We start from the raw sequence: 14,743 nt of genomic DNA on the forward strand, positions 1-14,743 counted from the left end.
ACCATGAAGCGAGAATCCTTACATACAGATAAAATCCGTATGTAATGTATTAAAATTTTATTAAAAAACCTAAATTCTTATTTACAGATAAAATCCATATATAACCTATTTCAAACATAAATAAAAAAAATAAAAATTGTTACATACATATATAATCTATATGTAAAGTATTAAAAAATTAAAAAAAAACTCTTACTTAGAAATATAAATATAATTAAATAAAAATAAATTATATATATAGCTGAAATCCGTATTTAACGTATGGGGTGCAGAAAGAAAAAAGTACGGGTGCAGGAAGAAACTGCCCCATATTGTATTCTGCAGCCCACCTTCACCTCAATTAAAAATAAATTAAATTTGGAACCCTTCTGCCCCCAATAAACAAGAACAAAACCCTATAACCTAAATCACAAAGGGAACCCTAATTCCACACCACCGAACGGAACCACCGAACGGCCACCGTCGACCACCGCACGAACAGCCACCACCACGCGTCTGCCCAGTCGCCGCCACCGTGCCACCTGCTCCGCTCGATTGCCACCACCGTCGCACTCGTTCAAGACGAACGCACGAACAACCACCACCGTCGACCATCGCACGAACAACCACCACCGTGCGACGCTCCACCCCATTTCTAAGAAAGGTTTGAGTGTAAGTAACAGTTTGGAGCAGGTTACATATCCTTCCTTCTTCTTGTCTTTGAACTGGACCAAACAAAGCATTATTAGTTTGGACTATTTTTGAGTTTAGAACTGCCATCACCTTTAACAGTACAGTGAAGGGGGAAGAATTGCCATCAACCTAGATACTAAACATACTAATGAAAGGTGACTCTAGGGGTCCTATTCTTGCATACATGAACAGCCAGTAAATGTGTCTGGTCTTGATGAAATTGGACCCCAGTATCTGCAAGAGGTGCTGGAGGTCGCCCACCGGGCATCTGTAGGAATTTACTTGCTTTTTTTTCCTATCCATCTGTGCTTCAAACACACAACTGTTGACATAAAGAAAATAAGTGAATGCCTTCATGATTTCTATTCAATAAGATTTTCAACATTACTCTTCCAAAATCAGTTATTTTAAGAAATCTTTTTCACCCAGTCATATTCCTTTTACAATTCCTATTAATAAAAAATGAAAAAAAAAATAGCAAATGACTGCAGTGGAATCTGCTCCAGATGATACAAAGAACATTGAGAACGTGAGAAAAGGCAAGACCAGTGATTCTAATTTGATGAACTTTTAGCTTGGTTTTAACCTAGATGGAAACAAATTAAACAAGAAAAAAGGTAAATGCCATTTTTTTTAAAAATACCAACAGTGCATGAAACTAAAACTGATATCTTTATGCAGAGTGAGTGGGAGGAGGGAGGAGAGGCTAATATCAATTTTTAAAATTCCCTAACTTATGAAACTTTACTGACAGCTCTAATCTTGATCATGAATAGAATAGTACCTCATTGACTCGAACATTATAGATTTGTATGGAAGAGTCATCCATGCCAATGGCAATAATATTGTTGTCTTGAGGATGAAGTGCAAGAAATGTAGCAGCTGGTGGAGGCGCCATGAAAGTTGTCACTGTTTGCAGTTAATATTCACCAAAATTAATACCCGCGCAATATACAATTGCAACAAAAAGTGAAAGAAAGAGGTCATGGAATGCTAAAATAAACCATTAAAGGGATGCTTAGCAAAATACTTGGTATAGATTATAGTCTGTCTATTTTGGTAGTACTTCTAAAAGGTCAAAAAGGATAGGAAGTATCATAAGCACCATATGTTGTCTCTCAAAACAACGATATTAGGACACACTTATTGATATCAAAATTAACCACTTTCCTTGATTATGGTGAATTAGGTAATTGAATCTTATAAATAAGAGAGTGAAGGAAGTAGAATATAAGAACGTGCAAAATGAAAGCTACATACCTTAAAGGTCATCATATTGAATAGGGAAATTTTCCCCAGAACATATGAGTCATTCTTTGACAGTGCAAAACATGACACAACATCCTCTAGGTTAATATCACTTATATCATTAGTCATCAACATTCCACTAGATGGTTGCCATAGTTGTGGTAGAAGGTTTGGAGTTGCCTAAATAAGAAATGCTTGTTTTAACAATCTTATGGACACTAACACATTGAAATGTACTCCCAAACAAGTATAGTAGATGCTCATTACTTTTGCCGAAGGATTCCGCTCATTTCTCTGCCATTTTCAAAGCTTGTGATCATCATTTGTTGCCAAAGCAACCCCCTGATTTGTATAAATTAACCTAGAAACCTGAAACAATATTTAAAAATATTAAATGTATAACCAGTTGAACGACTATTGTAAACTTGTAATTAGAAGTATACAACCTAAAAAAAAAAAAAGAGGGGAATAGCCCACCAAAACTTTGAACACAACATGCAAGCAGAAAAGCTATATGGGCAAAATATTGAATAATATATTTGTTTTGCTGATATATTTGCGATTCAATAAGGAAGTAGAGGATGAATGCATTGGTGAGAATACAATACAAGTTTATGCATTGCCTTCACATGCCCCAAAAAAGACTGAATATATACAATTCTAGTATCTAACAATACCTTCATTGATGATAGACTACCAGGAAGGAAGTTTCAGGGAGCGACATTGTCATGGTTCATTAAACCCTAAACCCTAAACCCTAAACCCTAAACCCTAAACCATATCCACGACTTCATCAACAATTCTGGATTTCTCATCCGCTAAACTTCGTGTATCATTATTCTACAAAGCAAAATAGAATAATACAATTAAAACAACCAGAGAAATAGAATTCTCGTTCATTAACCGACATAACAATAATTAAACTAGTTCATGCATCAAACAGAGCAACTGAAAATATAAGAGGAAAACAATTATCTCCAAACCTGGTTCTATCAACACTATATGCCTATTAAAAAGAATTTCCTAACATCCAATAGTGTAAAAAGAATTCATGAAGCATATATAGGAAGAAACATTTTCAAGACTGCTTCGGGTCATAAACAAAATAAACTAAAATGAAAATTGTTCCTGCTAGGAAGATGGGACATAGAGAACTATTAAAGTCTATTAAAGTCTTCGTCTTCTTCCTTCGGTCGGGCAGGTTGTTGGGTGTTTGACTGGGGTCCTCGTCATCTTCGTGCTTCTCCTTCGGCTCTCGGTCTCGGGTGAACACCAGATGGGGGTACCTGCGGAAGGTACTCCGACGCTCAAGTCAGTAAAGCGGGTAATCGGTATTCAGGTAGGTGCACAGTAATAAATGACTTACCTTTCTCCTTGGAATGTGTGCTATTTATATTATTTTAATGGGCTTACCTTATTGGGCCTGATTAGTGGAATGGATCACACTTATGGATGTATTACCTAATCCTTAATGACAGATTAACTTCACTGACCTTGGTTTGAGCGTTAATGGATTTATGTGTCGGTCGGGCGGGCCGTCCGTGGTGGTTTCCCTTGTCTCGGTCGGGTTCCCTTGTCTCGACCAAGTTTCCCTAGTCTCGGCCAGGTTTCCCTTGTCTCGGCCAGGTTCCCTGGTCTCGACCAGAATTCTCTTGTCTCGGCCAGGTTCCCTGGTCTCGACCAGAATTCCCTTGTCTCGGTCAGGTAAACCACATCTCGGTCAGGGAGACCGAATCTCGGTCTCGCCCATACCGGTACAGTTGCCCCCCAAGCTCGAGGATGGATACATCCGATGAGTCTTGAATGGTAGGTGTCGGTCGGCCGACTTGGTCAAGTGGATTGGAACACATCAGCGTGTGTCTCGGTCGGCCATACCAATACACTTGCCCCCCAGGCTTGAGGTCGACTGGGCTGGCCGAGGCTAAGGAGGGCGAGTGCGTTGTAGTTAATCAAGAGTAGGTTAGCCTTTGGTCGGGATGTGTCCTTCTCTTGTTTTTATATCTTTCTCTCTCCTCTGAGGCTGGGGTGTGACCTCTCCCTTTTGCAATTATCAATGTATCGCCCTTCCTTTTTGTATCTAAGAAGAATTTTCACAAGTTAAAATGTTGATCATTAATTGTTTGGGCGGTCGGTCATTAATTGTGATTGCTTTAAATCGAACAAGTTGAATGGTCGATCGACCATTAACTGTGATTGCTTTAAATCGAACAAGTTGAATGGTCGGTCGGCAATTAATTGTGATTGCTTTAAATCGAACAAGTTGAATGGTCGGTCGACCATTAACTGTGATTGCTTTAAATCGAACAAGTTGAATGGTCGGTCGATTATTAATTGTGATTGCTTTAAATCGAACAAGTTGAATGGTCGGTCGACCATTATCTGTGATTGCTTTAAATCGAACAAGTTGAATGGTCGGTCGGCCATTAATTGTGATTGCTTTATCAAACAAGTTGAATGGTCGGTCGACCATTAACTGTGATTGCTTTAAATCGAACAAGTTGAATGGTCGGTCGGTTATTAATTGTGATTACTTTAAATCGAACAAGTTGAATGGTCGGTCGGCCATTAACTGTGATTGCTTTAAATCGAACAAGTTGAATGGTCGGTCGGCCATTAATTGTGATTGCTTTAAATAGAACAAGTTGAATGGTCGGTCGATCATTAACTGTGATTGCTTTAAATCGAACAAGTTGAATGGTCGATCGGCTATTAATTGTGATTGCTTTAAATCGAACAAGTTGAATGGTTTGTCGGACATTAACTGTGATTGCTTTAAATCGAACGAGTTGAATGGTCGGTCGACCATTAAGTGTGATTGCTTTAAATCGAACAAGTTGAATGGCCGGTCGGCCATTAACTGTGTGAGTCTACTTGTGCCAAGTTATAAGTTTAACTTGGGTGTGTCGGTCGGTCTCGGCAAGGTATGCCGGTTAAGGCTTCATCCAGACCGAACCGAGTGAGAGGTGTTGGCAGGGTATGTCGTTTAAGGCTTTGTCCAGACCAAACCTAGTTGATTGGTCTCGGCAGGGTATGCCGGTTAAGGCTTCATCCATACCAAACCTAGTTGATCGGTCTCGGCAGGATATGTCGGTTAAGGCTTCATCTAGACCGAGCCGAGTGAGAGGTGTTGGCAGGGTATGCCATTTAGGATGAGGTCGAACATTTGCCTTCGTATGGTGGGCTCACCCACCTCGACCGGGATCATGTCCTTGGCCCCATATGTCAGACTGTAGGGTTTCTCCTACATGGTAGTCTTAGGGGTGCATCTGTATGCCCAGAGAACTTCTATCTGCTTCTCGGTCCATCGGCCTTTTGCCTTGCCCAGGTGCTTTTTCAGCTCATTGAGTATGACCTTGTTGGCGGTAATCCACCCCTTTGAAGTCCTCGTCCGTGAAGATGATGGGTGGCATCCTCGATCAGAATGTCATTGCGTTCACTTGGTGCACCGCCCGCAGGTGTTACTTCCGGGCGCTGTTGGTGCTCCCTCCCGGGCGAAGCCGCTGGCTATGGTGTTGATAACCTCTCGGTTACCTCTTCTGTCGGCCTCCCTGGGAGGGTCATCCTTGCGGGGATGATCGTCTCTCCTAGGCTGTCGGTTGTCTCTGTGATCTCGGTCATTTTAGGCTGTCGGTCTCTGTGATCTCGGTCATTTCGACCGCGTTGGGGTGACCTTGTTCGCCTAGCGGGTTCCACTCGGTGGGGTGGGTCTCGGCCGTTCCTGACGAATCAACGGAGGTGCCCAGCCTGGATAAGTTCCTCGATCTTATCCTTCAGAGTCTGACACTCCTCGATTGAGAGCCCGCTGTTTTGATGGTACCGACACTACTTCCTTCGGTCGACATTGTTAGGGCTGGCCACTTTCCTTGGAGGAGGGATCAACTCAGCGTTGAGAGCCTCGTCCAGCATCCTTCCCCTCTCAGCCATCAGGGGTGTGTATCTCGAGAACCGGATTGTTCGGTCCCGGTTGTCTCTGCGTCGGTCATTTCTCCTCCTTATTCTTCTCTCCACTGGCCTTGGCACGGGCCTGGTTACGAAACTCTCTGAGTTTTTCCAGCTGCATATACTTAGCAGTTCTCTTCCTCAGCTCGTCCAGGTTGTCGACCAGCTGCATGCATAGGTTGTCAGCAAAGGGCCCTGGGCTGTCGGCATGTTATGCATGACAACGTCCGGGCTCAGATTCCGGATGCTCATTGCCACCTTGCTGAACCTATTAACAAAGGTTCTCAGGGACTCTCCCTTATCCAGATGGATGCCCATCAGGGCGATGAAACTTAGGTGGTGCGGTCGGCTGGTGGCGAACTGGGTCTCAAACTTCGCCACAGTGTGGCAAAGCTGTCAATGGAGTTGGGTGAGAGTTTGGTGAACAGCTGAGGGTTGCTCCCTTCAGCGATGTAAGAAACATTCGACACAACACTGCGTCATCCGAGGAGTAGAGGCTCATATGGGTGGTGTAAGCGTCCATATGCTCATCGGGATCGGTCGATCCGTCGTATCGGTCTCGATTGAAACCCTTCCACTTGTCAGGCAGTGGGACTTCAATACTTCTAGTTAAGACCATCTACTTTCTTTCTTCAGCTAGTTTCTCCCGGCCCCACGGGGGGCGCCAATTGATCCTGCTATGGAGATGGCACATAGAGAACTATTGAAGTCTTCGTTTTCCTCCTTCGGTCGGGCAGGTTGCTGGGTGCTTGACTGGGGTCCTCCTCGTCTTTGTGCTTCTCCTTCGGCTCTCGGTCTCGGGTGAACACCGGATGGGGGGTACCTGCGGAAGGCACTCCGACGCTCAAGTCAGTAAAGCGGGTGATCGGTATTCAAGTAGGTGCACAGTAATAAATGACGTACCTTTCTCCTTGGAATGTGTGCTATTGATATTATTTTAATGAGCTTACCTTATTGGGCCTGATTAGTGGAATGGATCACACTTATGGATGTATTACATAATCCTTAATGACATATTAGCTTCACTGACCTTGGTTTGAGCGTTAATGGATTTATGTGTCGGTCGGCCGGACCGTCCGTGGTAGTTTCCCTTGTCTCGGCCGAGTTTCCTTGTCTCGACCAGGTTTCCCTAGTCTTGGCCAGAATTCCCTTGTCTCGGTCAGGTAAATCGCATATCGGTCAGGGAGACCGAATCTCGGTCTCTCCCATACCGGTACAAAAATGCCTTACTGAAATCAATTAAAGCCAAAACAAGCTACCTTGCTGAAATGCAAATGCCACATAACTCTTCCCTCCTTCCACTACCTCCAGCGCCACCACATGAAATAGGGTTGGGTAGACTGAAATGAAATAGCGCCACCACATTACTCAAGCAGATCAGAATAATAATGAGCACAAAACTTAACAAATCCTTGTGTGGAGGCGCTGATAGCGGTGATTTCGGATAATAATTGCGAGACAACTAGTAGCAAAGGAGTGAGGATAAGAATCACCTCTTATTCAACTGACTTAAGCACAAAGGATTAAGGATAAGAATCACGAGTAGAACTTCGTGAGGAGGGCTTCGTTAGCGTTTAAGTGTTTAGGCAGAGAGAGGTTTGAGTGTTTTGGCAGAAAGACAAGGAAGAGAGAGGGAAAAGTCACGATTTTCAAGAGTGAATAGTGAAAACAAATTTTCAAAAATAATTTGAAATAAAGAGGAATGGTGTATGGAGGGAAGGAAAACAAAAGTTTTTATTTTGAAGGATAATTGTGACAGTTCAAAATGACATATTCTGAAAGATAATTGTGTCGGTTAGTCAAATGTCGTATTATATGAAAATTTGTGACAGTTATTAATAGCCGTCATATTAAAACTGTCACTTTATACACGATTTTTTTTTAGTGATTACTTATGAATATTCTATATTATATTATATATGAATAATTTTTTAAGATTTTATAAATATTTTTCTATTATATTTTTTTAGTCTTATGAATATTTTGCTTTGATATTATATATGAATATTTTTCTATTATATTACTACACACCAATATATTTTTTTCGATCTTACTAATTTTTCTACATTATATTATAGATAAATATTTTTATATTATATAACATGAATATTTGTTTTTATCTTATGATATATATTTTGGTTAACTTTTTTATTATAATTTTCAAGAATCATCTTATTAGAATTTCATGGCATCTCATCGCCTTTCCGCCAATATGTTTTTATTGTGGCTCTAAGAGAAACATGTTACTAAAAATGTATGGGAAGGTACAAGAAAGTTGTGAAATATAAACTAATTTTAGAAACCAAAATAATTAGTTACTATATTGACTAAATTAAAGACCATTTTATAAACTAAAAAAAAAATTATTGGTATATAAAGTAGTTTCTATTATTAATAATAATTTATAAAGTAGTTTCTAAATTGGTATCTAACCTGTTGATGGAGAGGTTGTCACCGAGATTACTAGTGGTGATTTAGTATCTTTGTGTGAGAAGTTGCTCGGATTTATACCACCCGCTACAGCATGAAAGGACATGCAATTAATTTGTCTTGGCTTAAAATGCAACCAACGATGTTATTGCTCAACATGCTCGAGTTCACATATTAACACTTATTAGAAGCCTATTGATGCCTGATTCTTCAGGTAGTAAGGTACATTTAATGTATCTATTATTGTTGGTTGACTTGAACAATGTCAGGAATTATAGTTGGGGGTCAGTTGTATTAGCTTCTCTGTACCGTACGCTCGATCACGGAATAGACTTTAATCAAGATAATATTGGAGTTTGCATGCTGCTTTTACAATGTTGGGCATGGGAACGCTTAACATGCATTTCTCCACAACTTCAATCATTGACTAATGAAGAAGTTGAATAAGGCATTGGTTTCCCACTCGGGAAAAGGTATGTTATTTTTTTATTAATTTTCGAGACAAGAAAACAAAGTTCAACTCAAGTTATCTTAATTGTAAATTTCTTTATATTCCTTGTTTACGTTAGGTGGACTTGAAGGAAGGATGTATAGGACGCACACAGGAGGAATCATTGTTCCCCAAATACAGGCAATGTTTGATGGCATTAAATCTAGAGAGGTTGTAATCAATATATAAACTAACATACCATGTTAACTGAAAATTTCATATTTTACTGATGTTTCAAACATTTATTTATAGTTTCTTTGGACTCCATATCGAGTGGATTATGTTAGGCACTTGATCATTATTGAGATTTCCCCAATTGCACGGGCGGTAGTTCCTCTCGTATGTTTCACAACAATTGAATATTATCAGGTTGGTAGGGTTATACATCAATTTGGATTTTGACAGAGTATTCTAAGTGACCCATTGAACCTTGATCAACTTCACAAAGAGGATATGAGAGGACAGACTGATCAATATTGGCCACATTATCATGCCACATGGATAACTATGTGGAATGACCGTCATAATCGTCTAATTCAGGAAAATCATTTTAACAAAAATGACCATTTGCATGACAAGTCAACATACATGAAATGGTACATCAATCGTACTATCCGCTACATCTCGCCTATATAGTCACCGTCCGATGACGATATATGTTCAATTACAAAATCATTTATTATTCTTTATTGACTAATCCAAAATTAACACATATTTTCAAAAGAATGTGATATGCCATGGGAGACTACACAACCTCACTATCAACATCATGTAGAATCTTCTTCTCAAGTTGAATCGTTTCAACAAACATCTTTTCATCTGTCAGGTGTTCACCCGACTCAGTTGTTCGATGATAAGTGTTAAATTTCAATAATATTTAATGTTAAAATACAGACACTTACGAGTATTAATTGCTAAAATAATTATAAAATAACCCCTAACTTGTGAATTTATACCTTTTTACATATTTTGTGATTTTAATTTGAATAAGAACATTTTATTCTCAAATTTGTGTCAATTTCAGGTTTCTAAGGGAGAATGAAGATGACTAGACAAAAGGAGAATTATATAAGCTAAAAAGGAAAAGTTGGAAGGCCCCGAAACGCACAAGCTCACAGAAAGCCCAAGTCAGCATCATAGCATCTCACTCCAACAACATTGGACAAAATTGACGTTTTACTCGCTCAAGCAAGTAAATCTTGCTTGAGTGAGAATCCATTTAAGCCTAAACAAATTAGGTTAAATAAGGGGCTTGAGGGACAACCCTAGTGTGCAAGATTGAGAGAAAAACACCATTGAGTGACTTGTGATTCAATTGGGAGAATAAGAGGTGTGAGAAACATTAGAGTAGGCAGCTGTTAAGGAGAAACATCTTAGATCTTCTTTTCATGTCATCCTTGCGTGTAATAGTCATCATGAGTGGCTAATTCTACCCTTTGGGATTGAGAATAATCTGTTCAAATTCTTATGTATTGAGGTGATATCTGAATATAATATTTTATTCTTGATTGATTATTGGTATTATTGTTTTGCTTCTAATTATTGATCTAGAATCTTAAATTTGACTAGAAAGTATTTTTAGAGTTTTGACCTAATCAATAATACTTAACATATTTGAGTGTTATGAATAGACTTGAAATGTTAATTGCTATCAACGTCTGATCTGAATACTAAGTTGTTTTTATAAATATGAGGAATCGATATTTAGAAAGCATCTTAATAATTTTATATGCGAGGAATCGATATAAATGATTTTTATACGGACATCAATATCAATTAAAGAAATATTACCATGTTAATCAAAATACAAAAGAGTGAGAAATATGAAACCCAATTCCTATTTTTCCAACTTGAAGCAACAAATTCTTTGACTTGTTTTCTAATTAATCAGCATCATCACAACAACTTCAACACATTTTTATTATTTTGTTTTATATTTAGTGAATATTTTACTTGATTATTCAACTATTCCTTGTGGGTTTGATATTCATCCTTAGAGACACATTATTACTTTTGACAACGCGGTGCACTTGCCGTAAAAAGTCATCATTTCGATATAGGGATCAACCTCACATGTCATTTCAATCGTCATTCTATCAACCACCTTTCAACTACTCAACATTTCCATCTCAACAACAACTTTTTCCTAATCCATGAAATCCCTTTGCAACCTCTACCACGACCCCTCCCCCCCCCCCTCCCCCCCCCCCCCCCCCCCCCATTTGCCTACAATCTAATATCATCCATGCAGTATTATCAACCAACAATGTCTTCATAGTTTTACGAAAATTAAAGTGAGGACAATGAAGTCGAAGGCACTGACAATGACATTCCACCTCTGCCCCCTCCTACCATTCCATCCGAACAACAACCACAAGGACGACCTCGAAGACAACGAAGAATACCACCTTGTGGCACAACTTCTTATAGGTGACAACTTTTCCTACATTTTTATTTTCTAATCATGTATAAATTGTACTTATTTATCATTTTATAAATATTTTTTAAAATGAAGTCGAAGGCACTGACAATGACATTCCACCTCTGCCCCCTCCTACCATTCCATCCGAACAACAACCACAAGGACGACCTCGAAGACAACGAAGAATACCACCTTGTGGCACAACTTCTTATAGGTGACAACTTTTCCTACATTTTTATTTTCTAATCATGTATAAATTGTACTTATTTATCATTTTATAAATATTTTTTAAATGCTACCCCTTTTATTTATAATTGGATCAACTATAAACGCTACTTCACGAAGAAAATTTCATTTGTTTTAAACAACAAAAATATTTTTAATTTTAACAATATTTAAAGGTACTAAATATTTTATATTTATTACACAACCTATTTTTAATCCAACTTGATTTAAGGTAACTTTGTTTTTTGTCAAAACAAAATTTAGTTTTAATTTTTTAATATTATTTATCTATAAAATACAAATTTTCACAGCATACTTATTCACTTCATGTAATTTAAAAAAAATAAATTCTTATTATATACATTTTTTAATTTTAAAAAATATTAATTATTTGAAAATGATTCAACTTGAAGTTGTCAACCAAATTGACAACTTCAATTTAGATAAAATACATTGAAGTTGTCAATCCAATGGCCAAATTCTCCACAATCTATTTAAACTGAAGTTGTCAATCCGATTAACAACTTTAATTAAAAAAAGATAGATTATTAGATTTAATTGATATTATCTACACTATTAATAATTTTAACTAAGAAATGTCAATTTCTATAATTTTTTCTATATTTTCTATTTATGTAATTTTCAAAGTAAAATAGCATTGTGGTAAATTTTCCTTAAAATATGAACCACGCTAATTTAACTTAAACATATATTATATTATATTAGCAACATCAATAACAATAAATATAATAATATCTTAACTCACAAACTAACGGAGCAAACTTTCCCTACTACTTTGTTTATAAAATATATTTAATATTACTAAAGTCAGCTAAGTCGTATTTAATATACTTTTTTAATAAATTTATAATTATTAAATTTTAATATTTTTAATATTAAAACATACTTAATAATATTAGAGTGGATTTAGTGGACTTTAAAAAAAAATATTTTTAACTATTATAAAATTTATAATATGTTACGCATAATATACTATTTAAAAAATTATAAATATTTGATTTTATATTACAATCATTTTGGGAGTTATGTTAACGTTTTCTTATTTGAAGGGTGGAGAGTGGAGGTGCGGAAAGCGTGGTGTTAAGTTGTGGTTTACAATATCATGCTTCTTCCAATAAAAACAATTCTGTTGTGCTGAATATGTATTCCCAAAGATTCTGAGAAATAACTCCCAAGAAGTTGTTGAGAAATTAGGTGGTTAATAAAAGATACTACATACTTAAAGTTGTTCCTCCATCAAATCATTCTCCTTGTCATTTTCTTCCGAAAATATGCAAGCACTTGCATTAATATACTCAAAACATTATTCTAATATTTAAAACTTTGGCATCGAATTTAGATTTTTTTATTCTAAAATTAAATATATTTTTGGTCTTTATATTATAATATAAAATTATATTTTTTTCAATTGATTTAAACTTTACATCATTAATACGTATTAATATGTTTGTAGTATGAAAATGATTAGAAAAAAAACTATTTTATATATAGAATTGGTTTAATTTAAGATTTCATTTCATTAACCTATTAAAAGTAGTTAAAATAACATCTTTTTACAATCAAACCAATAATAAATTTTGAAAAAAAAATATTAATCTTAAAAAAAAATTAACATCCATTTTACGTATATTACACACATTACAATCATTATTATACTATAAATAATTACATGGTCAAAAATCTAAAAAAAAAAGCAAATTTATACTATAATATAAGAAAAAATATATTTAACTATTTATTTTATTGGAGATATATGAAGTTTATCCTTAGCAATCAGTCACTTGAGATGGTCCTCTCATATACTATAAAAAAAATTATTAAATAAAAATTAATTTTAGAGACTACAAATAATTAGTTACTATATTAACTTAAATAAAATTTTGATTTCTAAATTAGTTTCATGGTTAAATAATTTTTAAATTAGTATATAATGTATCAAATTAGCTATCAAGATTTTTGTTATCAAATTTAAAATTTAAATAATTTGTAGTTAAAACTTGGTAGTTAATTAGATATCAGTTTAGAAACTATTTAATAATAATAGAAACTAATTTATAATTTTTTTTAAAATAATCTCTAATTTAGTTATTATAACAACTAATTATTTTTTGTCTCTAAAATTAGTTTTTATTTTATGATTTTTTTTAGTAACAATAATATTATTGTGGTGTATTCGTGACGATGAAAGTTGTAATATTGTAATATACTTTCATTCTAATTCAGTACACTAATGTTTTATATTCTCTTCTTTACGTATATACGTGTGCGTTTTAGTCAGAAATGTTGGTTTGAAAAAAATTTGTAAAATGCCTTGTGATTACATGATTGTTTAGTGTATAATAGTGGTCTTGCTAGAAATTCTATTCACCTTTGTCCCCTCCATTAAAAGAAAATATAAGATTATTTTAAAGAGAAAATTATATATAGTCCAAAAGGTTTGAATAATATATTTTATATTTATAATCAAACAAATTTATTTATTATTAAAATTAAAAAAAAAAATTAGATTATTAAGAAATTTCTATTTTAATATCACTGAAAAAAAATTATTAAATAAAAACTAATTTTAAATACAAAAATAATTAGTTAATATATTGACTAAATTAAAAATTATTGATAAAAAAAATTATTAATAAAAATTTATAAAATAGTTTTTAAAAATAATATTTAATTATTAATTACCATTTTTTTAATTATTAACTAAAACAGAATGATAGAGTGATGATATAGTGGTAATTAAGCTTACCTATTATAAATGTAGGCATAGAGCCTCCAATAAACCCTCATAATTTCACCATGGAGACCTTATAATTGGGGTCATTCTGCCTCCATTATGGCCATAGATTGTCATAATGCTCTCATAATGGCCATAAATTTACATTAAATTTAGTTAATCCAGAAGATATTTTAAGATATATTTTAAAATGTGAATATCTTACATTAGCCTTTATTTAGATTAAGAAGTGGAAAGGAGGAAGTGAATTTGTGATGATTTGAAGGGAAAGTGTAAAAGAAAGAAGTTAAGGTGTCTGGATTAAGGTAAATGAAATGAAAAGTGTGGGAAAAATTTATAAAAGTTTGTGAATGATTTAATGGGTGTGATTAAAATTATATATTTTTTAATTGATAAAGATGTAAGTTTACAAATTTATCTTTATATTAAAAAATATTAAAAATTAATTTGATATATTTATTTATAAATTATAATTATTTTTAATTAAAATATTATTTAAATATTTATAATTATAAATATTTGATAAAAAATTAATTTTATATTAATAAAATTATTATTTTTA

General features: G+C 34.9%; 1 long non-coding RNA gene across 1 annotated transcript; it reads left to right on the top strand.

Moving 5' to 3' along the window:
- Window positions 1-253: 253 nt before the first annotated feature.
- On the top strand, window positions 254-10,303 carry LOC137814029 (uncharacterized). The gene is made up of 2 exons (XR_011081583.1): window positions 254-672; window positions 9,804-10,303. It is a non-coding gene; the product is annotated as an uncharacterized lncRNA (long non-coding RNA).
- Window positions 10,304-14,743: the final 4,440 nt, after the last annotated feature.

The sequence above is a fragment of the Phaseolus vulgaris genome, chromosome 1, assembly GCF_000499845.2.
Source record: "Phaseolus vulgaris cultivar G19833 chromosome 1, P. vulgaris v2.0, whole genome shotgun sequence".
Taxonomy (NCBI): Eukaryota; Viridiplantae; Streptophyta; class Magnoliopsida; order Fabales; family Fabaceae; genus Phaseolus; species Phaseolus vulgaris.